Source organism: Coturnix japonica, chromosome 3 (genome assembly GCF_054131305.1).
Source record: "Coturnix japonica strain WE chromosome 3, WE-NBRP24, whole genome shotgun sequence".
Lineage (NCBI taxonomy): Eukaryota > Metazoa > Chordata > Aves > Galliformes > Phasianidae > Coturnix > Coturnix japonica.
Window position 1 is genome coordinate 61,580,596 of NC_140665.1, and position 25,507 is coordinate 61,606,102.

Below are 25,507 nucleotides of genomic sequence, written 5' to 3' on the forward strand. Positions count from 1 at the left end.
ATACAGCCAATTTACACTTTTGGTCTCTTGAGGGATCTCATCAAATATGTATATTCTTTCAGTAAAGATGTACTGAATATGTGCCAAATTTTTCTGACTTCCTCTTCTCATTCATGCTGAAGAGTATGAACCCACTTTCTGAATACTGTGTTTTGCCGTTGTGTATGACCTGAATGTATCGAGGTGTATGCTTTACAGAGCTTTTATCTATTCCTTTTCAGTGGATGGGAGAAAGACAACTGAACATCAGGCAAATGCCATGATTAATACTTGAGGATATTTAGTTCAAGACTATGGTAGGATTTGCATATTTGAGAAATTTATTTTACACTTCCTGGGCAATACCTGACTCTGTAAGCTTCTGTACAGTTTTCAGTTCTTTATGGCATGTAGAGAGGAAGATGCATGTTACTTTGTGTCCTGGACGAGAGGTGGCTCAGTATCCTTTACAGCAGCAAATTTCTTACACTGTTTTGAGTATATTTGCTTCTAAAACAGTTAGAGTGCAAGGGGGGTGGTTTGGTGTTATTTTCTTGTCAACTTAGGGATAATACAACAATGTAAGTATGGACAAGGCTTAAAATGTTGTAAGTGTAATGGTGTAAATCCAATTTGTAAAATCTCTAATTTTTGTAATTTTGCTGGTTTTGTTTTATTATCAGTTTAAATGGAAAATACGAAACTATGAGATGAGCCCCAAACTCAACCATTCTTATTCCATTATGAGAACATTCATATGAGAGATTATACCAGTGATATGCATGCTGTAAGTAAAAAGAATGGTGCTCCACAACACAGACAGGCTGTTAGAGATTTTAATTTTATAACCTGACAAGCCTTGCCTGCTTTTCTGAATATGGCAAAACCCTGCTGCTCTGCTTAGGGGAATCCTGATTTTTACCCCTACCCAGTTTATCTCACTACTGAAATATGGTTATTCTGTGTTTTTCATGAATAACTTTATCTTAATGGCTGCCTTACCTCTGTCAGTACAACAAATAGCTCTGATATGTTAGATCTATAGAAATAATAAAAAATGAAGCCACAGCAAGAGACTTGGTTCTGTGAGATAGAAGAGTGATACTGTTCCAGCTGACCTGAGATTTCTGTACGTTTGTAGTGAAAATGCTAAGTAGTGGCTTGAAGCAGTGATTGGGCACCTGGTGGGACAACAGGGCCAACCCAGGTGTGCTCAGGTGTGTGCGGTGCAGCTGAGTGACTAGAAGGGGTGGAGCCAAGATCCATCCCTTCCTGGACCTCATTTAAGTGTTGGCAGTGGAAGTAGGAGCATCTTACTAGAGATTTCTGTGTACCTGAGTCCTCTTAAATATATTCATTGAGTGTATTCTTTCCTTTGTTTCTGTGCTCATGGCTATTGCTTCTGAGCAAGTTCTTAATTCTGTAGCTTAGGACTTAGCTACTCTGCTGTTGTTGTTGTGCTTTCCATTGTATTACAGTGTTACATGGTTACTATGCTTTTTGAGGGCTACAACAATTTGGAGTAAAAATTCAGTGTGATGAGTATAGCCTAGTACAAAACAAACAAACAAACTCATTCAGTTATGTCTAATAGTGTTTTGTTTGTTTTTAATAAGGGGTGTGCAGAAAATCTCATTTTCTGCCAAGCTCTTAATGGTGTTTGCTGTTATTACCAAATACTGCCAAATTGCCTTGAGGTTTTCTAACATGTAATGAGGATAACATCACCTAGTTTATCCTGGAGATTCCTAAAACCTTGCTACCCCTGTTCTTCTGTATTATAGTTTTTCTGAGTTTACCTTTCCACATGTAGCAGCATACCAGAAGAAATTTATTAGGCTCTTATTCTGTTAGTTTACAGGTAACTGTGAAATGCCATGTCAGACAGTTACTGTAACTATTACTGCTGCAAACCAAGATCTAAAGAGGCTAGAGCAAGCTTGTGTGTGTACTGAAGATTTCTTTCAGTGATGAAAGTGGAAGAAACTAGAGGTATGCCATGCTGCACTGATACTGTAGAACAGCAATGTGGAGATGTATTTGTTGTGTTGCTGACGGTTGGAAAAGCTAAGGAACTGACCAAAACAATTTATTGCAAACAATGTTTGTCTGGCACTTGAGGCTCTTTAATTACCCAGGATACAAATAGGAACAAATGGCAAGGTAGAGCTTTCTGGTTTTTCTTTATACTCCTTTCTGAGCAAAAATGAGGTAAATAACAGATAACAAGAGACCAAATTCAGATAGCATCTCAGGATTTTTGCTTAAAATATGTGTACAGACTTTAGACTGTGGAGAAATAAAACAGCATCTCTATTCTTCCTGCAGCAATGAAAATTTTACTGTGCTGCTCCACATTTTCCAGTGTCCATTCAAGTGATGTGATGAGAGAAATCTCTAGCCAGCTTATGAAGCAGAGTGACATATGCTATTGAAACTGCTTTCACTGCTAGACTAAGTGAAGCTGACTTCACTAGCAGTGGATGAGGAAGCAGTTAGTTGTATGAATCTGGCTCCACAATGGGAGCAGAGCCTTTGGCCAAAGATGAAGCAAAAAGGAAGAGGGTGTCCATGTAGCTCTGCAGATGACTTTTTCTCCAGTGCACTTCATGGCTGAGCTGTGATCCAGTTTTATTTCCTTTGTCTAGTATTTCATAAATGTGGTGCATCCAAAATACTTGTGTGAGGAGTCCATCCTACACATGATATAGGGAAGTATTAAAAAAAAAAAAATAAAAAGAAAAAAAAAAAAGGCTAGTCATAACCAACAAGCAGGTTGGTCTGCAGTCATGGGAAGTGGGAGAGCAGTCTTCCAGTGGCTCATCTGATATGAATCACTGCCTTAGTTAATCACTTAGCCAGGATTCCTGAGGAATCAGATGCTTATTCATACTGCTCTGTTTCTGAGAGAGAAGATTATAGAAGGAGTTGGGCTGAAGCATCTTATTGGCACCAAATCAGATGCAGCTTATGGTTTACTGGTGCTGTCCTTGTTCCCTTTATGGTAATTGCTCTTCTACTTGATGGCAATCAAATGTCCACAGTGACATTAAAGTGAGATAACTTAGAAATAGCTCATTTCTTTTTTGAAAAGATCCATATATATCACATAATGAATGCCTCATGCATCTATTGCTGAAATAGTTGGTGAAATCAGCAGTGTATCTCTGTTCTACTTTTGTCCCTTTTATACAAAAGTGAAGTTGCTTGGGGGGGGGGGGGGGGGGGGGGAGGGAGGGGAAGATGAATTTACTTACAACTTCTAGATTTATTTCATACTTGAACTTGAAAGCAATTTAAATTACATGGAATAGAGCAAAAGACCTAATAAAATACTATAATACTATGTAATTACATTAGAACTATATTTTTCAGACACTACCCCACTACAAATGATATGATATGCAAACTTGAGCTATCAGGGTAACCCCAACAGTGAGTGAGGAAACCTACAAGTACATCAGCTGTGTATCTATGGCATACATCCTAGCCATACAGGTTGCATTAAACAACACTGTTGAGATGATTTCTTCCCTAATATATGTGTATCTGCAACTATACAGATGATCTTTCTGCCTGAAGCAGCATGACTTCAAAATCTCTCTTTATATAACTTTCGTCTTTTGGACTGGATTTTAGTGTCATTGCCCAAGAAGCTTCCCTGTTGGTAGATCAGAAACAGTTCAGCCTTTCTGCAGATTCAATGACTTCAGGCTTTGCTTACTCCATTAGAATGGCAAGAAGAAAAAAAATACATTCTCCCATTGTGACTGATCGAAAATAAATCCTCTGTGGAAAATATGAGATTACATGGAGTTGCTCTTCTGGGCTTGGTGTGCTTGAGCAAGTTTTATTTGTGTTTTGAGAATTATTTGACCCACAGTGATTATACAGTTTCCTTTTACATTTCTGAACCTGAATCAGATAAGAAATTTGGCTTTACTGTTGTCTAAGGACCAGATATGCTCAACCAGGAGTTGAACTCAGTGATCCTTGTGGTTTCCTTCTAACTCGGGGTATTCTATATATCTATGATTCTGTGATTCAGATAAATTCCACAGATAAATTATTTATTTAGCTCTTTACAGCATGTCACTCATCTGCAGTATATTTGGTAGCCTGAAACCCCATAATAAGCTGTTTCTTTACTTTAGAAACATTAGTGCATTGTTCAGACATGTAAGTTTGTTTCAGGTTTCAGAAATTTAAAGGCAAACAATACTTAGCTATTTGTTATGAGTTAGCAACATGATACAGGGTTCTCATGTCAGGAAGATTTCTTTTTTGCTGTGATGATCATGATGTGTATCTGCATTATCTTGTGTATTCATGCCTATTCTTCTAAGCAAGCCTTTTATATTCAAACGTATGTATTCAGTACATAACTACTAACAATCCATTGGCATAATCAAGAGAGTCTTATGCCTAGGTACAAAACACCCCTGTTTATTCAGACTCTGTCTCCTTTCCAGAGCCTCATTATCAGCAAATTGGCATTCAGTGAGGCTGAGCTGACCTCTCCATCTCCCACATCTAATTCTAAAATAAATTCTAATATTTATTTTGTATTTAATTAGACAGTATTTGTTTCTTATGTAAAATTCCTCTTTTATCTTCTCTTACCGATTATCAGACAAAAATTTCCATTTTGGATAGGGTGCTAGTTATTCACTGCTTGAGGTTTGCACTTAGTTTTAACTGAAATGATGAAAAAAATTATTGATCTTGACAGTAGTAAGCATTTGTCTGTACAATACAATTATCACAGACCAGGCATAATTTGCAGTACTTTTTCCCAAGGTAGCAGTTGTATAAGCACTATAGTGTGTATAGAAACATTTTATGCTTTTTGGCTGGCCTTTTTAAGGAAACATTGCTTTGCCTACTTTGTTATTCCCATGTCTGGCTACTGAGTTTTCTTCTCAGTAGGTTTCTAGAAGATCCAAAAACTTCTTAAAAATCTCTAAAGGCAGACAGAAGTCCAGCTTTGAATAGAATATCCAACTGGAAACATGTACAGTTCAGGAAACTAACTCTTACCTTGCTGTTTTTTTAAGGCAATAGAATGACTGTTAGATGATCCAGATTTTTATCTGTACTATCTAAGTTATTTTCTTCAGTGAGGATGTTCTTCCAGATTCCTTTGTATTCATTGTTCTTATGGTCATGTTAACTGCATTATTTTACAACTTCTATGAAATGTCCAGTAGAGCTATCAAGAAACTGAGTTTATTTCAGCAGACTGACTATTCTAACATTTTTAATTTTAATTAGAGTCTTAAAATTTTAAGCATTTGTTCACATTAAGTGAATCCTGACTACTTGAAGGTATGCAGCTTGAAAACAGCTCAACTCAGGGACAAACTGAGGTAGCTTACCTCTTAGCAGTGAGTCAGCAATGTATGTACTGATTTCAAGCAACATAAGCTTTGGAGCCATACCCAGTTTTAAAATGCATATTGTTGATTAGAGTGGCCATTGCAATTTTGTGGCAGAATGAACAATACTGGACCGTATCCAGACCCTTAAAACTGTTAATCGCTGTCCTCCTCCAACAGATGGCCACTGTGTTCATTTTATGGGGGAGTTTGATTCTGTGCAGCTGACTGCATTGCTACTAGAGGTGCTACAGTTGGAAGCGCCACTTCTGCAAGCAGATGACATGATGGTGTAATTTATACAAATAGTTATCACCAAGTAATCAAACCACTGTAATGAAAGAATTAGTTTCTAGAAACTTGAAGAAAGAGTTGAAGTCAAAGAGGGGAGGTTATCGATTGCTCTTTCATTGATGGCCTAATTTATTTTGTATTATAATATACTGGTAATTATAAGAGAAAAACATACACATGTACATATTTCCGTTTATCTTAATGATACCACAGTGTTAGATTGCAGCATGAATGAAAAGCTGATGTGTTTCAAAGGCTTGGCAGCTCTCAGTGACCTTCAGAAGAAATGAAATGCTCTGTTGGCTAGAGAAACAATTGAGCTGAACCAGTCAGGCGCAGTAAACTCAGATAGTCTTTCCAAATTAAAAGCTGTTAGTAGCTGTTAAAAACAAGGGAAAAACTGAGGATGTATGATCTTGCTGCAAGTTGATTTTATGTTCACGTTAGAATGGGGGGTGGGGAAAGAAAGTTCATATCAAAATAAATTCCCATCAACTTGAAAAACTCAGATATTTGAGCATTAGCATTGAAAAGTAACTTAGACCATAGAAACCATAACCTGTTGAAAAGCTGAGGTAAATTCAGGCTACTGACCTTTTAGCACATTAGGAAATGAAATAAATCATTGGCTACAAGTAGTAAATTTGCTACAATCAAAGTGCTTTCCAAGTACTTCCAGTTATATAATTTTTCAGTCAAGAGCACTACACATCTGGAATAACCTTTTAATATTTCAATTATTCCTGAATATTACAGACCCAATCCTGCACTGTTGCATATCAAAAATTCCTGTTAATGTCAATGGGTATTTTAGAGGATAAGGAAGAAAAGGTCATGCTTTAAATCAGCCACCAATGTCATCATAAATTAGTGGTTATTTACAAACTGATGAAAAGCCCAGATTAATTGTTAATTTCCTCATATTTCAACTGGGTTGCACATGTTGATTGGTGTTAAGATGTACAGGAATTTTATTTCTTCATCACATGAACCAGGCACCTTGAAGAGGGCAGCACAGCGTGGGAGCCAGCTACTGCTACGAGATTCAGCCTATATTTTGAAGTTCTGCAGGCTTAAGCATGCCAAAATGTATCTGAAAATCTTACCTTAAGCGAATTCAAATGGCTAGCAGGGATTCAATGCAGTTACACAAGGAGGTGTCCTTTCAAATAACTTAAAGTTTCAGAAAAAAGATATTGTAGCTCTATTTGTTTTGCCTTGCTGACACAGAGGAAATACTGTTTTCATCTGCTTTATACTGATTTTTCTAGTAGCACAGCTGCAGTGAGAATTTAATACAAGGCAGGCAATGCTTTGGTCTTATTTCTGCACTTTTCAGATTTTTTTTTTTTTTTCCTATGGACGATACAAGTGCTTCTGCAGTTTTGAAAGAAAAGAGTATTGATCAAGTGTACTGGGGGAAGGAATAGTATCTTTTATCCTCGTATATTTTTTCTGGCTCTAATATCATTTTTATAAAAACAATTTTTCTCTTTGCAGAAGAAATAATATAACCTGTACAGCATCCATTCATCTGTAAATGTCAAATCACATTCCAAAGGTGATAAAGGCTTTGTTTTTTCTCCTTAAAATTGGGATATGTACAGCATTAGATGTCCAGAAATAGACTTTTCCAGAAATTATTGTGAGCTTCTGTTCTCTTGTGATACTGACATTTAAAATCCTTTTAGACCAGAGTTGAGAAGAGAGAGCTGTCTCACTGCAGTATGAGACAAAGCTGATTTTAACAGTGCTAGTCTTGGTTGCATTCTTGCTTTTAAAGGAACTGGAAAACAGTGTGGAAGGGAGCATAACCACTCTGCTAGCTGAAGCTCCCTTGCTTTACTAGATCAGCATCATTGTATAACCACAGCAATCCAGCCCTGGCCTTTTGCTAGGATGAAGCAGTGGATGATCTCTTTTCTTTCCAGCCAGCTCTTTTACAGATTTTTGAATGATAGATGATCACTTACAAATAAGAGCAGTCTATTAAGGAGTTCTATCCTGAGCAGAGTCTCGTATATTAAATCTCAACAAATAACAATTATTCGCTTATGAAATTATTTGTATAGACTTTTTTCACTTTTAATATCCAAGAAATCTAGCTAGTCATGTCTCACTTGTATTCTAACATACCAAGTACATTTTCTCTTCCCTGAAATAGCTATTCAAAGCATATGCTTTTATCCTACTCATAGGGATACTTCTCCCCAGGCAACTCTACTGAGAGGTTTTCAGGGAATAGCATGATAGCATGTAGGAAGTAATTTTTATGCACAAATGTCCTAGCAAACCCAGAAGGCTGAAATTAGCAGATTCCCTTCAATTCTGAGGTCGCAGTAATATCTGAAGTGAAAATTAAGAGGTCAGGCTCCATACACACTGGTTGTTCAAAAATAAATACATAAATAAATAGAAAAATAAAGTTCAAGGATTCGAATGAACTCTCCTAATTGCCTCTTACTAAGCTTAATGACACTAAGGGTATTATTAACAGCTACTTGTGATTTGAAGTCTGCTCTGACTGTCCAGTCTCACTTACAATTAAGATGCCATCCCAGGCTAGGCCTACTGCCTTCCAGCACAGCCTTTTAAAATTGTCACTAAGATGACATACAGAGAAGAATTTCTATTCTACAGCATTAATCTGGGGGGAAGAATAAAACAAAATAGAGGGGGGGGGGGATAAAAAGCCTTTGTCTCTTAATATTTTTAATTGAGTAGCAACCTCTTACCAGCAACCGCTTTTACTTTGCTAAATTACAGTACATTTGGTCTTTCTTTGGAGTTTGACTTTCAAGATTCCCACAGAAAACTTGAATATAAAAGCATCATTTATTTGCACTCTCAGCATATTGCTAGAGTTCAGAGCTCTGTACAGCATATTTGGCTCTCTGCATAATGCCCTGTTTGGCAAAGATATTGAGATGAGTGTTCTAGTTATACAGAGTGTTCTGAGAGTTTGGTGAAGGACAGAATGGGAATATCTGGAAGGCTGCTGTGATAGTAATTGACCTTGCACGCAGCAACCAAAGACACAAGTAAGTTGCAAGAGGTACACAGAAAATGAAACAGAAAAATGGAGGAGACTTAAAATAGAAATTGCAGCAGAAAGTCAAAAACTTAAGATCTTTTGCATTGTGTAAAATCATGCTGCATTCCTTTCATTTGAAGCTAATTTTCACAGGGATCAAAGAGGAGTTATTTTATCATAGCCTTACCTTCTGTTATTGCTTTTTTCTCTAGTATTCTTCTCATCTTTTCTTTATTTTTCATCTTTCTACTTTTCAGTTATCAGGAATATTTTTGAAGCTGTGTATAACATGATACTTTCATATTTTCCTGTCATACTTGGTAGCCTCTGTACTATTAAATTTTAGGTTTCCAAGTATTGCTTTGGGTAAACAAATAATTACAGAGAAAGCAAGTGTTTTATCTGTAAATGTTCAGAATGTGAGAGAAGGGAGTTATTGTCTGCCAGGGGTCATGTGTCAAATTTACTGGAGAAAATATTTACAGATGTAATGACTTCACATATAGTAGGCTTAGTAGTTAATATATTTTCTATCGGATCATCAAATCACTACTAAGTAGACAGGATTTGCAATAGAGAAGAGAGGTAACACTGACCTGCTAGAATCAGTTGTGTCAATTAGTGCAAAAAAGTTCAAGTACATAAATTGCTTGATTTTGAAAATCTGAATATGGACAAAATTCTCAGTCTAAAATTACTGATAATTTTATTATCATGTAAAAGAGAATGCATTTTCTGCTTTGTTGGAATATGTAGCCCCAGTGTTTCATGAAGTTCTAACTTGTAGTCAAAAGCTGAAATTTAATCCAAGCCCTTAACACCTTTGCAAAGTAGACATTTCTGCAGTATTAAGTATATTATCATCTTGAGTAACTTTCTACAGAGGATCATCACTATCATTAATGCTGACACTGTCTTTTTTTCTTGCACACATACAGTAAGTGAAGTACATGAGGCATACAGCCCATGCTCCAACAGGACGTCAAATGCATGTATTATGCATTTAAAAATACTTGTTCTATGACTTTATTTATTGATGTAATAGCCTTATTTTTATAATGATGTTTATTAATTTAGAGTGAAATCCTTCCATGTGTGCATTGCAAGTGTTCTTTTGCAGTCCCAGCAGAAGCTGTTGCACATTTCATTATTTAAAACTGCTCTACTTCTTGAAGCTCCCTGCTGTCCTTTGTGAATTAATGCCTGTCTATTGCAGTCATTTCTTCAGGAAGGAAAAAGGGGTCCCTGTGCTTCTTCTGATCTGGAAATGAGAAATCTCTAGTAGGAAAATTAAAAAGCTCAATTAAAATTAAGGTTCTTTGCTTTGATGTTTTGCAGACTAAGTTATTTTTTGCTTTGGAAAGTAAAGTGTGATGGTGCTCATTCAGCACTGAAAAAGGAAACATGAAATTACTATTAATAAACAAGCGAAGGAATTAGGATGAAACAGTAGAATTTAGCCTACAAAAACTGGAGAAGTGGGAACAGTATACTTCCTATGTTAATGTTAAACAAAGAGTAGGAATCCAAGCAAAAACAGCCAAATTCAATCAAGACCAACCCTTCAATAAAGGGAGAGAGCAAGATGAGAATGTCTTCTGTCATCCAGAAACTTTCCTGAAAGCTTCCTGAGTTTTAGAGTCATTCCTGTCTGTTGCATGTTCTCCTACTGAGCCTTCTTTCCCATGTTGATATTCCTCCCAAGAACTCTTTGCACCTGTGATGTGACTTTTTCAGCTGTGGCTCATGATAGTAGAGAACTAATTTATTTATTTTTCATTTCCAGTTGCTTAAGCTCTTGCTGTTTTATATGCAGTAGTTAAAAGCTTAAATTTTCCTGAATCCAAAATGAGCAGTGGGCAGCATCTGAAAGCATTCTAAATATGAAAAGAAAATTGAATTCAACATTAAACTGCACTAATTAATTTTCTTCGTTCAGTGCCTTTGTTGTTTATTTTAAGATCAATATTTTATTAGGCATTGAGGGGGGGAAAAAAAAAACTGTAGTTCTAAGTAAAATGCAAATTCACTTTTGTTGCTTTAAATAAAAATGCAAATTCCGTCTTCCCACTTATCTGTTCAAAAAGAGAACACAGCAATAAGAATGGAAAAAATTCTTTCTACCACCTGCATTTTCTTTTCTACCCATGGCTGCGCGAGGAAGTTGAATAGATAAAAAAAGATGAATTAAATTGACCTTTCTAAAAAGGTGAAAATTCGACTGTGACACAATTTTCATTTTAATAGTATATTTTATAGGTCAACTGGGACCAGATGTATGAATGAGATCAACCTTGCACTGACATGAAGCCGTGGACATATGAACACAGGCACAGAGGTCAAGACATAAACTAAATCACAGTAACTTCACACAAAGAAAAAAATCATATTATCCCTCTTTTGGATAGAATCGTAGAATCACAAGGTTGGAAAGGACCTACAAGATCATCTAATCCAACCGTCCTCCCTTTACCATATCTACAGCAAACCACTAAACCATATCTCCTAGCTCCTTATCCAGACGCCTCTTGAACACTGCCAGGGATGGCGACTCCACCACCACCCTGGGCAGGCCATTACATTGCCTGACCACTCTGAGAAAAAATGTTCCTTCTTATTTCCAGTCTAAACCTCATCTGATAAAACTTGTGGCCATTTCCTTGGGTCCTGTTTGTTGCCTGGCAGAAGAGGCCAAGACCCTCCTCATCACACCCTCCCTTCAGGAAGTTATAGAGTGCAGTGAGATTTCCCCTGAGCCTCCTCTTCTCCAGGCTAACAATCCCAGCTCCCTGAGCCGCTCCTCATAAGACTTGTGCTCCAGACCCCTCACAAGTTTCATTGCCCTTCTCTGGACACGTTCCAGGGCCTCAATGTCTTTCTTGTAGTGAGGAGCCCAGAACTGAACACAGTACTCGAGATGTGGCCTCACCAGTGCTGAGTACAGAGGGATGATCACCTCTCTGCTCCTGCTGGCCACACTATTTCTTATACAGGCCAGGATGCTGTTGGCCCTCTTCGCCACCTGGGCAAACTAACTGCTCATGTTCAGCCGAACATCAACCAACACCCCCAGGTCCCTTTCCTCTTCACAGTCATACAAAAAGCTGCTTCGTGATTCTTAGTTTGAACATATTTAGAAGAGACTATCATCTCTTGTCAAAAATAATGTATTTACAGGCTTGAAAATGGAAGGCTGTGTTTGTCATACAGCTACTGAGGCAATTTTAGTTGAACTTAAAATTGTAGAATAATAGAAAAGGGTTGAAAAGGACCACAGTGATCATCTAGTTTCAACCCCCCTGCTATTTTCAGCATTGTCAACCACCAGACCAGGCTGCCCAGGGCTGCATCCAGCCTGGCCTTGAATGCCTCCAGGGATGGGGCATCCACAACATTCTGAGGCAACCTGTTCCAGTGTGTCACCATCTTATGTGTGAAAAACTTCCTCCTAGTATCTAACCTAAATCTTTCCTGTGTTAATTTAAAACATGGAGACACAGGTAGAATAGTATAGAACACTGCTAAATTGTATTAGTACTTGCAAAATGAAACTTGGATTACACCAGCATACTCTACTCATAGAAATTACTTAGATATACTCTTTTTAACATCTGTGCAGGTGTCTATCACAGTATAACTACCAGCTTTGATGTATTAGCAAGGGACCAGGTAATAATATGTTACATAATATGTACATTGTTCAAGTTTCATTTCTTCATGATCAGTGCAAAGTATTTGATTCAGGTTATCCTTCAATAAGGAGGGTAAGCTTCTTGACATGTGCAGAGGATGCTACACAGTAGGATTATATGTAAGAATATCAAAGCAGCTGATTAACAGAACTACAGTTTTGTGTTAAAGCTTTACGCTATGTTGAAATCCAATATAAGTGAAATAGTGGAATTCTATCCAGCTTGCAGGACATTAAGATTAGTACACAATGAAAACTGTACTACTGTGATCTATGATTTAAACACTCACCTAGTGTAAGTAAACATAAATTAGTTCAATCTCATATAAAATAAGTTACACCAGTTTTAGGACAAATTTACATTAGAGATTTTACCAGCAAGCTACATTAGCCAGAAGCCTGATGATGCACACTCTGGTTGACACAACTATAGCAGTAAAAGCAATGAAAAGCATATGAAGAATCAATTAAGCCAAGAATATCAAGGTTCTGCCAGCATCAGTCCACATTCAAAGATGTTACATTCCTGGTCAGTCTAGATTTATTACCCTTAAGTGAAACAGTTTGAAGACAGAAATGATAGTTCAAAACCCAGGAGAAAAATATTTTGATAGAATTTGTTATTCTGTAAAAATAGATGGCTTAACCTTTACCTGTAAAGAAAGCTATTTCATCCGAACAATCTATTACTGTACTACAAAGGAGAGGTTGGTGTAATTCTATCAGTGCAGCCCTTATCACGAAGCCTGTTAAGTGCAGCCAGGCTCTCAAGTTAACTTGTAGAAGGAGCAAAGATGTTCTGGAGTAAAATATACTGCCTGGAATACAGTTTCTCTCATTTAAGTTGTGTTCTTGAGAAGTATTTTGATTGTATTTCAGAACAAAGTAGTCCTAGAGTAGTTCTGAACTTAAAATTTTTTTTAGTGCTTAAGTGATCTTACTAGGACTTATACCAACTATATACTTAAAATGTAACCAAAAGTTGAGAAGTCTCTGTAGAGAAAATATTTTTTCCTTGAAAACTGTGACTGAATTTATTGTAGAGTCACACTACATTGCTCTGTTTTGTTCTTGGTGGTCTAACCATCTGTGTAATATAGGCTGTTTGTAACCTGATGTTTACTGGAATAAGATCTTAGATTCTGAGACCTGCGAAAGGACTTAAAGCTTCTGATCTCTGCTGTATTTTCTTCCTCAGAGATCATACTCATGTTCATCATTTAAGAAATCCAAATTTCTATCAAAACTCTTTACAAGTCAGATTTTGCGCATGTATGTATGTGTGTGCCTACATAGATGGGGAAGATACAGAGAAAATCATAAAATGACGACTTCTTGGTATATTTTTTGTAAGGAGTGATTTCATTTAATTGCCGCAGAGCATGTTCAAAGCAAACTTATCAGATACACATAATTAATTTAGAGTTTTGGCAAGAACTTTCACTTCTGTATATTTCATCTTCATTTCTACCCAAGATTTATCACCTACAGTATTCATGAAACAAGTACTACCCAACTGTAGTCATCATCTTGATTTCGATCCTGGTGCTTTAAAAAACTGCACTTGTCAATCACTATTTCTTGAATCTTGGTCAAGAATAATGGGTTACTGTATTTCACATGATGATGATGAGATTACATCAAGGCAAAACTTAATGTTTTGGAAGGCACAAACTATTTGTACTTTGGTATTCTTAAGTACTATTTATAGAATTTTCAATTTTTTTATTTTTTTATTAAAAAAAAAAACAACAAAACGTTCATTTGACTTTTGTGTTAAGTAGTATTTTCTCCAGGAAGGAAGTGTGGAGAAGGTAGAAAAATGAATGCATTGCCAACAATGGATACAGTATTCAATGAATTTAGTCGATGTTATGATGAAAATATTGTTGTGGAGGGTTTCTGTGGTGTGTTTTTGTTGATTTTTTGTTTTTGCTCTTGATGCTTTTGTTTGTTTATGGTTTTTGTATAATAAATACATTTAGGATAATGAATCTCAAAATCTCACCCAGTGGGAATTTGCATGCTAAACTGGAACAATCTTGCTAAAAGAGGAGCCTTAATGTGCAGTCCAAAAGCTTTAGTATGTCTGTTCTACTGACTTATTGGTAGTGGCTTCAGAGCTCTAATTTTAAAACAAATGAAAAATACTGTGTGCCTAACCGTTTCAAACTTAACAATGACTACAGTAATATTGATAGCTTAAGTACTTTCCCAGAGTTTCATTATACAATCATTCATGGTTTTACTTTCTGAAGTTACTTGTTAAATGAACCATGTATTTGTACACAGTATGTTTGTTTTACTAATCTCATACAAGTATTTTATCTTACACATCACGAAATGGAACTTTTCCCGAGTGAAAAGCTGGCCAGTGTATGTTTGAGATGATTTGATTTTTTTTTTTTCCCTTGAGGTTTTAGAAATAGTTAGCATGCTATTTACAGTCTATTTTGGACAAGGAAACTGAAATGGCATAATTAACACTTTTCTATTGTCAGCCTTGTTCACATGCCTATCCCCACACTGCTCATGAAATCAGAAAGGAATGTTTACCCAACAGAAGTCCATACACATTTTCATGTGTATGTTAGATTTCTCTGCACTGTGAGGTATGAGTCCTGTTTCAGGGTTAGCCAGAAATATCATACTTTTTTTTCACTTATTTCCAGTTATTGCTAGTATTCTAAGTAACTGTGATACCTTAGTTTTTCGCTTTTCCCATAACAAGTTGATCACCTTCAGATCAAAACAGTTTAATCTAGTCAAAACATTAGATAATTGATGGGCAGATGGATGTCACTTAATGAGCTGTGGTATTCCAGAGGTCAGAGTAGTTGCTCAAATGCTCTTTCTGGCTTTAAATTGTTTGAAGTCGATGACACATGAGAAAGCAGTTGTGGTAAAGTAAGTTAAACATACTTTCCATGAAAGAATGCAGAATTTTCACACTCTTTTCAGAATCCTTCTGTTCAAGAAGAAAATACAGGCTTCTTAAAAACTTATGTGAGAATTAAATGGTATAAATTTTTAATTCAAGTTCCATAAAATTTAAATGCAGCGTATTTTATGTAAGCATAGTTACAGGTGAAATATAACCCTTAATCTTCTCAGAATGTGTTAAACAGTTCAGAGAGCTTAACGGTATATTTTTTCCCCCAGCTATTCTGGCTCAACCAAATGCTGAATATGGTTTTTGGTCATACAAGTCAATTTTACACTAATAACAGTGTGGAGAGACAAATGCCCTTTAATTATAGGGCGCTTTGACATTAATCTTGTGGAAAGCCACAATTTCACTAATAGCAAGAATTTTGGCAGGCTATATTGTCTATCATATCAGTCTTTAGAGTCCTTTTAAGCCAACATCTTCCAGTTATGACTGAAAGTAAATGTGTGAAAGTATAGCGGCAATACAACCTGTTAAAAACAACGACAGGTTTTGTGAATTGCAAAACAGAAGGTATTGCATTGAGACTGGAAAACTAGAGAACTAGACGCGTAGCAAATCTTACATGCATATTATAGTAATTTTTAAGGTATGTTTCAATGAAAGAAAATGCTTTTTCTAGTTTATAGACAGACCTAACTATTTAGAGATGCAAAATGTTTGAATAATTTCGCAATATCAAATTGTTTCTGAGGCAGCAGGTAGTTTTTAACCTACCTCCCTACTCTACTGCCAAGTTTATATTGTTCAGTCAATTCAAGTAAGGCCCAGGGGAACAGACTGAATACTTAACATTTTAAAGACAGTGCTTCCTCCTAAGTACTATTTCTCAGCTGTACTAAGAACAAAAATTAACCAACAGATGACCTCAGGGATGTCCTTGTGGTTTGAGCTTCAGCAAGCCTGCATTGTTTCTTCCTGTAATGTGGACCTCTTATTATGCTAAGCAGTTTTGCTGCTGTCATGCAAAGTCCAAAGCGTTTATTTGGCCGTCACTTCATTTATAAGTAATAAGTAACTTCTTTGGTTTTTATTGTTTTCTTTTTTCTTTTTGTGCTGATGCTGCTAATAACCAAAAAGTTCATTTCAGTTTTGGTATTCGAGTGATTTGGTGTTTGTGTAAGAGTTTTATACCTATTCTTCCTGAAACTCTCTTACGAATTCAAAGAAGTCTCAAGTGACCAATTTGTTCTGCTTGCAGAATAAGTCCTATTTTGAAATTAAAAAAATAAAATAAAATTTACATGACCAAAAATTTTGTCTCTAGGGAAACAGTTAAGATGGAAAAGGATTAGCCTTTCAAAAAAAGGCAGTATTCTGTGTCTTTCATGTCAATACCAGCAATACCAGCATTGATGTAAGTAAATATGTTTACACTCAGGATATTTTAGATTCTTTTGGTTTTAAGATTAAGTATGTGTAAACTTATGGCTTTAGTATCCCTTAGCTGAAAAGAATCTGCATGTAGATATAGGACCAGTAAAATGGTACTCCAGAGCACATTTTTGCTAGTTCAAACAAAATTCCATAAAATAGTTCTTTAATTTGAAAATATAGAAGTAACCAAATACTGGAAATATTTCAGTATGCTTTACTGACTTGTAGTAAACAAAGTTATAGCACCCCAGTTTCCAAGCTCAGATAAGCTATGCATGTTATGACAGGTTTATGTCTAATCTAGTCTTCAAAACTTTCAGTGAAGACTTCACAGCCCCCTAAGCTGTCTGTTCAGCCTCCTGTCTACACTTCTCACAAGTCTAAGCTGATGCCTGAATTAAGTCTGTAGTTTGTTCATGCTCCTATTCTGTCAGTAGTGTGTCACATGTAAAATGTGCCCCTATTCCCCAAGTGCATGCATCCCTATTCCCAATGCATGCCATGCATTTGTGACTTCTTTTGAGACATGATGGTTACTTACACAAGTTTAGCAGTTTTTTGCCTTGACTATAAATCAGACTGGGGAATGTTTTTTCAATTAAAGGTAAGACTTTCCCCCCAGCCCCCTCCAGGACTTTATTTCACAAGTCCAGTTGAGTGCACAGCTGCATAGAGCTGAATCAGCATAACTGAGGGGAGTGAAATCTCCAGGGGAGTGTTGAAACTAGTGGCTAAAAACAGGGAAAGTGAATAGGATTTGGTCTATTATAAATGGCACGGTTAACGTTAAACCACAGTATGCAGGACCTTCATTACAATTCAGCCTGCCACTTGCTTCTTAGTTCCCAGTGGATTCCTGATCAGAAGCTAAATTACAGACCTTTTAAACAGAAAATATTCAGGAAGTCATAATATGGGCACAGGCAGGTGATGGAGATAGATCATTGTAACTGCATAGCTATCATTAAGGTGGTGGTTCCCGAACCCTCTGACTGTTCCGCTGTTCCTCTTTCCTGCCTCTTTTTCAGCTGCTCCTTTTCTTACCACCTCTCCTGTACAAACTCTGATGCACCTCCAGCAGTCTCATTCAGTTCACTAATCTGACAGAAAATCACTTGCACTTCTTGCAGGACTAATGAGCTGCACTAATTCAGCAAAACATCAGAGGAGCAGAAGCCAGTGAGTCAGCAGCAGGATTTGAAAGCTATACTCAAGCTGCATGCAGCTGCCCTATCAGCTTGAACATACTTATACCATCAGCAATGCCAAGATATGATTGATTCCCTGTAATAAGTAAGCCTGTGTCAATGGTGCTGTTTTACCAGTAGGGACTTTGCCAATGAAATCTGAAGAACTGCAAAGCCATGACTGCTGGGGTTGTTAGAGAGTTCAGTCACATTTCATTCTCATTTTTGTGACTAGATCCACTGACTTCAAGTAAGAAACTCAGCATAGCTGCTAAGTACTTATATAGGGGAAAAAAGAAAAAAAAAAAATAATAGCAAAAGGGTCATTAAATTAAAAAAAAAACCCAACATGTTAGATTTAGGGAAAATGAAATGCAAATGTCTGACAAAAGAAAAAAAAAAAAAAAAAAAAGAAAAGGAAAGAGGAAATGTAAAGCATGAACAGTGCTATTTGAAGCAAAATATTGAACAAAACCAGTCTCATTTCTTTCTGAAGAAAAGAGTGTGAGCTCAAGACTCTCCTTAGAACACAGGTCATTATAACTTGATTATTCACTTTGGATCTAGGTAGGTGTCCTCATCCACTTAGACCATTTGACCTTTGAGGAAAGTGCATGTCACTGGGAGAAGGACAGGCACGAAGAAGTCATCACCCAGAGACACCCCCTGCCATAAGAATGCCTTATCAAGGTACCATTGAACTCTGATTCTGGAACTTTTATGCAGTCTACTGAATCGTAAATAGAAATAATACTGTAGAGACCAGTTGAAATCATTCTCCCTCAGCTCCCTCCTTCTTTTCATCAATTTTTATCTTATTTTTTATTTCCTTCTGTACATCTTTTTTTAAAGGTATATTTCTACATTCCTGAACATCTAGAAGCTTAATCATTGTTGTAGTGCTTAAATTAATTCATTCCAGTCAATGTGCAGCAATTGTAAATATCAGAAGATGTGTAACTTCCTATCAGGCATGGTCTTGCATGATTTATTAATGAAGTGATATTTTTTCTTACTGGTTGGCTTCGAGTTGCTGATAATCTAAGTAGCTAAAGGTTATGATCATTATTTACATAACTGATACTTTGCATTTGTCCCTGAGTCTGTTTTTCTTGGGCAAGGTAGATTATATATATAAAAAGTAATGCTTAGCTATTGTCACTGACTTCCTATTTTCTCTCCCTTGAAGTTTTTGCTACAATTAGGTTGTATGTTGAGCCAGCAGTAATACCAGAGTTGCTGCCTTCTCTAAGACTGAGCATTCCATCAAGATTTGGAAATATCTAGCTTGTTGAAATCTTGAGGCTGTCAATGTTTTTGCTGAATTGACAGAAAACTAGCACTGTGTGTTTTCTATAGCAATGTTATGTTATGTAATAAGAAAATAAAAAGGGAAAATAAATAAGCAGTTTCAAGTCCAGATATAAATTCTCAGAGTATAGTTTATAATGGTTCCAAAGAAAGTTTCTGTAGCATATAAGTAATTCAGTTTAGCTTTCTGAATTGAGGTTTAGTCCTGCTTAGGACTGTCATACAGCTCTGACTGAATTCAGAGGTTGAATTGTATCATTAAAATGGCCTGCTTATAAAGCAATTAATTGTTCCATTGGTTTAATTACATTTAAATAACCTATATATGAGGGTTCCTACTAGAAATAACTTTGTTTTCATTAATGAAGGCTATGCAGATTGTCAAGATTTACACTTTGATACAAGTGTATGTCACTGTTGCTTTTTCTAGGGTTTTTGAAGATGAGATGTTTCTTTCACAGTTGCCAGGTATCAACAAGAATTTCTTTTTTCTTGTTGCTACAAAGCTGCTGGAAAAAAATATTTTTATTTATTTATTTTTTTAAGTTCAGAAGTAAACAGCAATCATTCTGATTAATTAAAAAAAGTGAATCTAGCATAGCATATTGTGTAATAGATGCTATCTGAACATATGATCATTTTAAAAATCTTGAACTTACAGTCAGCATTTGACAAGCAGGTTTCCTGAAGGCTGTCTATCAGTATATAAAATGCTGATTGAAGCACTTTTTTCTTTACTTTGCTGTCTTATCTGATTAGATTCTTCTAAAAGGGAGGTCCAGTTTTATGTGAAGTTCAAGGCAAAAAGTGTAATATTCAGAAAATATTTAGTCATTCACTCATCCTATAATGATGTTTTCATAATTGTGTCTGGAAAAAATCCTTGAATACTCTCTTCTAAGTCTGATCAACTGATAATTATTCTGAGAATAAAAATAGAACAATAGCCTAATGTATTTGTCATTTTAAGCCTGCACCATGATGTATAGTGTTTATTGTCTTTTTGGTACAATGAACACTTTTAAAAGCTGATTCATGTAGTGTTTAATGCATCTGTGCAGACTGCTTTGTGAATATAAATTAATTTGAATCTGAAAACGTAATAGCTACTACAGGGTAGGGTTGATATATAACTTCTCTCATCTTGTTGACTTTGTGCCCACGTACAAAAAAAGAGAGGTTAAAGGGAAGTGTCTTTCATAATTACCTACTGGGCGTTAGTAACAAATAAGAGAGCTGAAAACTTGTTCCACTGCAGGGCAATTCCAGTAATTTATTAAAATGCATTTAAATTGAAATTTTCAAGAACTCTGTCATTTATCTTTTTAATGGAAGTTGATGCTTATTCCTTCAAAGTAAAATTTCAGTTCTGAATAGAAAAAAAAAAAATAAGGAAAGCAGAGGTAGATAAACTTTGAGTTTGGAAAAGGGGCTGAAAGCTGGAGAAAATATTCGTAGATTCATTCTTAGTCCATTTTAATCTTAGGTTCCTTGTATTCAGTGTAACACAGACATTAGTTGCTGCTTAGAAATGAATTAATTCTGTTTATCCTGATTAAGTCTCCAGCTACACTGCTACACTGGTTGAAGGAAGAATGCCTTTGTGAGGTTAAAGGTTTATCTTTAAGAGAGTCTTGCTCTGTTTCCTCTTTATTCAAACTGCACAGATTCCCTTTTGAAATAATTATCCCTGCAGTACACATGAGATAGTTGTTCAAGTAGGCAGAACACAGGCAGCTGCTCACTTTACAAGCAGCACAGACCAAGGAGAGAGGGGACAAATTCCTCTGTCACTGTGACACAGGACAGAGCTGCTTTTGGTCTGGATGGCTTCAAACACATTCCTGGGGTTGTTCCTCTCCAGCTGCAGTACTCTGCACTTCCCCCTTCTGAATTTCATGTGGTTCTTTTCAACCCATTTCTCCAGTCTGCCAAGGTCCTTCTAGATGACTGTACACTTCTGAGTCAGCAGCTCCCTGTAGTATCCTGTCATCCACAAATGTATAGTGGGTGCACTCCACTTCATCATCCAGAATGCTAATGAAAATGCTCCCTAATACAAAGACTTGCTGTAACTTAAAATTTAAAATTCTCAGTTCTGGCTTCTCCTAAAGTTTTAGTTGGTAGAACTGTCTCATGGGTGACAATTTTACATCTCTCCTTAAGAAACAAGACTACTACATATAATTTATCTATACCTTGTCAAAAAATGTCATCCTTTAAGACACCAGTTGTAGCTACTGTCTTGTTAGGTTGTAGATAAAACACACAGAAGTCACCACAAATCTCTATTTTTTTTATTTATTTTTTTTAATTATTATTTTTTTTCTCTGGGAATTCTCATAACTTACATTGACTATATTGAACCTGCCAGATTTAAAATACAAACGCAAATTTAGGTCACTCTGAATGTAATGCCTCCTATTTATTTCCATGGAAACTACAAAGGATACAAACAGTACAGTAACAGTAATAGAGCAAATCCTCAGCTACAAAACACTGTTTTTCAACACAGTCACCATTATTAGCTGTGCATTTTCATCAGTGATGAACAAGAGCCTGCGTGCTGCACTCGTAAGAATCTGCTTGAGTGGAGGTGACCCATAGTCACCACTGCTGAAACACAACATTCACCAACTCGCTGTGCTCACATCCACTGTCTCATCTCCCTATGTCAGTGGGTACAGTTTTTTCCACATGAGAAAATGTGGAAAACACACCTTTGCTTTTTCTTCACTTCCTCATCAGACATCATTTTATCAGACTTCCCCTCTGCTGCCACCTGTCACAAGTCAGGAAAATGTAATGGAATGCTGATGGGAAGATTCAGTATCTACTGCTGTACCACTGACATCTGCCTCTGACCTTGTGGCACAACCTGATAAAATAGGAGGTGGTATTTTCAGGACAGTTTCATAGTACTTCAAAAACTCAATACTAGGTCAAGTAACACTGATTTATCTTTTTAATGATATTGCTACTTAGTTTACTTTGGATCTTCTGATTAAATAGATTGTTGTGAGAGTGCTACTAGGAGGAACTTAGTTTGTATGATTCACAGTGAAATTCCTTTGGAAGAGGGACAGGAATGGAAAGGAAGAAAAGAAAAATGTTATAAAGGCAGTGAAAAGAATTCTAAAATCAAAGGATTGAGAAGTCTGAGGATCAAAAACCCAAAGATAAATAGGAGCCACCTGCAAAAATGCTACACAAAGTAAGGAAGAAAATATTAATGAGGAAAAAGGTTCATACCAGGAACATGAAGGATGTTAATGGATCAGCCCTTTGAGAAAATGAGATACAGTATTTTTATGCTTCTTAATTTTATGTTAAAAAAAAGAAAGAAAGAAACAAAACAATAAAAAACAAAAGCTAAAAATCTCACTAAGTGAAAAAAATATATATATGGTTTACCTGATATTTTTCTGAATTCATATAACATAAATAAAACATTATGTGGCTATAGATTGTATCTTAAACTAGTAGATTGTTATCTTCATATTATTCTTAAATTTGCCAAGCACAAACTACTAAAGAACCTGGAGACAAAAACTTGAAATTTTTACCTCATAACTTTGAAAATTTGTAGGAGACCTGCATGGAACTGGGAGCCAAGCAGATTGGTGTATACCTCTTTCTTACAAAAGGGGAAAGGAGGGAATTGAACAAACAAAACTAAAGCTGCTGCCATTTTTTGTTCAGAATCTAAGTCTACTGATTTGTCAGTGCCAGACTGATAAGAAAAAGACAGGTAGAATTTATAAACACTATTATGATTGGCTCATAATCTACAGATAAAGTTGTCTATGTGAGAGGGAAATTGTAGTAGAGCTTGTGATGGGATCTCTCATTACGGTATCAAAAATGAGACCTTTTTTTCTTATAAAGCCATCATAAATTTTTATGGAACACACCTAGGTATTTCAATTTGAAAGTGTTTTGAAAATGAGAAATAAATACTTTACAAGCATGTTATTAAAAAGGTGTCCTTTCCAAATTTATAACTGAGATTAGGTGAGAACATAATAGCTAGATTAAATTTGTTCAGCATTTATGTGATTTCAGAAGTTATTCAATGAAAACTGAGGGGGGTTTATTTGTTTTTACCAAGCATCTATAGCTTTTCACCACTATGAAGCTGAATTTGATTGTCTTCCATAGTACCCTTCATTGATTGTTTGGAAACCTCTATTCTTTATAATCTAGATGTTCCCATCAATCAAGCTAGACAAGTTTTGCATTGAATTTATCAGAATTTAATTTTCTGTTGTTTTTGTGAACCTCCTTTATGGGATATGCTACCATGTTTGGTGACTGAAGTGAAAGACAGAATAATAAGTTGGTCACAGAAGAATATTTCTTGTATAAGTTGAAAGATAACTCTTCTTGGAATGAGGTACATTTTCCTCTCTCCTCATCTTCCTTTCTTTTTTTTTTTCCCCCTTAAATTTAAGACTGCAGTCCTTTGGGGAAAAGAAAAAATAAACAAGCAATTAGAAAAATAATAACAATGCATGCCTTTTTATGTTTTTATGTTTTACTGGACTGGATGATCTTTTAGGTCTTTTCCAACCGTGGTGATTCTATGATTCTGTGATCACTTGGATACTCTTGGACAAACAAAATTCACTCAACCACTACTCACTCATTAAACTCTTAATAAATACTGAGATGAATCACAGTACATGTGAAAGGCATGCTGTTTTATGTTGTACACATGTCAGCAGGAACGACAGGAAAAAAAAAATGGGTAGAAAAGTAGGATCAAACTAATGAAAATATGTACTTCCTTGCTCGCCTTGTTCACTCACTGCAAGATATTTAATTTGGTATACACAAATGAGACTTTAATTACATTACCTGTAGCCTAAAACCATGAGCATTTATTTTAATTTGTTAAAGGGGAAACTATATTTTGCTGTCTACTTAGTCTGATATCTAATTTTTGGCAAATATCGACGGAAAGAATTCTTTCTACTTACTTTCTTCCTCAATGTTAATCTCTCTTAACATCAATATACATAAAAGGCTGTTAATCTTTTAATCTGGTTTTCAAAATCTACTGTATATTCAAGATCTAGTCTATGGCTGAGATTTCGGTTTTCTAAGTTTAAAAACAAAATAAAATAAAAAAACAATAAATTTTTGGCAGCTTAGTTTCTGTAAGGTAGCAAAAAATATATGAAGCAAGGGTATTTTGTGACTGTAAGGATTCCATATTTATAGCAAAAAAAGATGTGTGTGTGTTTTACTTCATTTTTGAAAAAGAGGAAAATAAGCAGGTAGTATCAAAAAGTCAGTAATACTGGATCAAATTACATATTTCCTCCAGTGAAGGACAGTGGAGCCAGTGGAGCATTGCAGAGGCTGTTTCTGTGTTCTTGGTTTCTACAAAGACTCTGAACTGCTATTGTTGATAACAGCATTCACAATACAGAACAAAAATAGGAAGCTGTCATAACATTTAAACCACACATTTGTAATAGGAAAATTATTGGATGCCTCAGCACGATTGCAGTACACCAGACACCATAAAGATACAATATACTTGAATTATACAGAAGTGAAATGCACTGAAGTAAAGCTTAAAAAGTATTTTCTCTGAAAGAAAAGGGAAGAGTAGAGGCCCCATATTCTACAGTAATTTAACAAATACTAACAAATACATTCTGTGAGTTGTTTAATTCAAGCGTGCCTAATGTGTGCAAAAAATGTTGCTATGAATTTATTATATGAGTAGAAGTAGGCCTTTATCCAACAGAATTATAGAACAGCACTTGCAACTTCCAGCACATGGATAAGTCTTTAGAGCCAACTGAGTGCTTCATCAGATTCCACAAACTACTCTATTGCAAGTGCAATCCAGTTGAGTCTAGTTATCATATTACTCTCATTCTTAGTCTTACTGTTCTTACTGTTACAGATTTTCCTTACTCTGATGTATTTAGTGTTGATCATAAGAGGAAAGAGAATTTTCTTCTTAGGAAGGTCATCATTATAGTAGTCTTGAAGTATTGTATGAACTATTTATCTTAGAAAATATCGGCTTTATGCCTGGGGTGTCTGATACTCTTTTGATCTTTTTTTCTTCTTTTTCCATTTCTTCAATTATTAAGAAAATAAAATGTGTTTTCAGGTCTTCCAGTTTTTGGTACGGTTGCACAGTTGTTACAGTCTCCTCAGAAAACAAGCCACTTGTCCTCCACAAGGCACAGGAAATCTTTTACCCTATTGACGTTTAAACAAAATTATCCAGCTACATTAGGAGAAAAGTAACCTCCCAATCTTTCTGCATCAAATAATCAG

The 25,507-nt window shown here is 35.8% G+C and overlaps 1 protein-coding gene across 9 annotated transcripts in view; it reads left to right on the forward strand.

Annotated features, from left to right (window-relative positions):
• Positions 1 to 25,507, forward strand: part of HS3ST5 (heparan sulfate-glucosamine 3-sulfotransferase 5) — a 185,297-nt gene that overhangs the window by 34,175 nt on the left and 125,615 nt on the right. For 3 of the 9 annotated variants that reach the window (XM_085541811.1, XM_085541807.1, XM_085541806.1), the window contains exons 2-3: positions 17,834 to 17,996; positions 18,458 to 18,580. The exons of the other annotated variants lie outside the window; for them this stretch is intronic. The gene's annotated coding sequence lies outside the window, so the exon portion shown is untranslated. The remainder of the gene's footprint in view (positions 1 to 17,833; positions 17,997 to 18,457; positions 18,581 to 25,507) is intronic. 9 annotated transcript variants of the gene reach the window in all.